Here is a 1,213-nt window from a genome sequence, read left to right on the forward strand (position 1 = left end):
ATGTGTTTAACACGTAAAAAAAAAGTTAACGTATTTGGGTTAAAAGAACTATATTCATTTATTTTTAAAGTTTAGAGACCAAAATGTATCGAAGTTTTGGACATGAACAAGTTCCAATTTTAGATCAAAATTTGGAGACTAAAAACATACTTAACTCGTATATATTATCATCATCATATCGGTGCGATGGGATCCTTAGTGTATGAAAGGGGAAAAATTAAGTACGCAAGGAAATTAAAGAACATAAACTGAGAGAAAATTACGAAGGAATTGAGAAAATAGCCATTAACATTGAAGAACAATGAGCACAAAACAACGAAAAAAACAAGAACAACAACAAACGAAGACATTATTAATTTAAACTAAAGGGTCCCCGTCCGAGTCTGGCTTGCCACAACAAGTACTCCTAAGAGTGCAACACAAAGATCTGCGAAAAAAACAAAAAGGGAATTTCGTCAACGCAAGATCTTAAGATCAAAAGCGCGATCTACGTGCATGCAGAAAAATCATAAAGCAAAAGCAGTTCAACCTCTGAGATCTAAGTGTCAAGAACGATTATTCCCCATAATCGCTCCAGGAACTCCAACACCTTTTGTTGGCTCTCGTAAAACGATCCATTCGGGTCGTAGTAGTACTGCATGCACAAAATTCAACAAAATTACAATTTAACGAAGCAACAACAGTGACAGAAAATAACCCTTATGAGTGAAAGTAGAATAAGAAGAAGAAGGAAGTTTACCCTGTAGATTCTTCCACTCTGGACTCGGCGTTCCTCGGCTACCCAACCCGGAAGAAGCCAGCCGTAACCTGCGGCGGTGCAGTCATGGTAGGTCACGGTTGTGCCGTGGCGGAGACGCTCTCGCGCGTTTGAAAAGTGGATTTTGTTGATGGTGGCATGGGTCATTGCTTCGATTTGTTCTAAGGATAGCTTCCTGGAAGAACGCTCCATTGATGAACCAAGAAAAGCAGAAGAATGCAAAAAAATGCAGTTACTTGTTCGCACACTCACTCCCTCACAGTGCACCCTTATTTATTGAAGAGGTGAATTTGTCCTTATCTGAAACAGTACAACACCTATACGCAAGCCATTTATTCGTCACAACTCGCTCCTCCGTTACTTGTAACATATGTTTCCAGAAAAGAAAATTATAATAATTAATTATCATATCACCTTCGCTCCTCCGTTATTTTTTCTCTCACATTTTCGGTCATC

The 1,213-nt window shown here is 38.8% G+C and overlaps 1 long non-coding RNA gene across 1 annotated transcript; it reads right to left on the reverse strand.

Annotated features, from left to right (window-relative positions):
- Positions 1–259: 259 nt before the first annotated feature.
- On the reverse strand, positions 260–1,011 carry LOC114183034. Its single transcript, XR_003604283.1, has 3 exons — positions 740–1,011; positions 530–634; positions 260–427 (listed from the first exon to the last, which is right to left on the reverse strand). It is a non-coding gene; the product is annotated as an uncharacterized LOC114183034 (long non-coding RNA).
- Positions 1,012–1,213: the final 202 nt, after the last annotated feature.

The sequence above is a fragment of the Vigna unguiculata genome, chromosome 5 (genome assembly GCF_004118075.2).
Source record: "Vigna unguiculata cultivar IT97K-499-35 chromosome 5, ASM411807v1, whole genome shotgun sequence".
In the NCBI taxonomy this organism is placed as follows: Eukaryota; Viridiplantae; Streptophyta; class Magnoliopsida; order Fabales; family Fabaceae; genus Vigna; species Vigna unguiculata.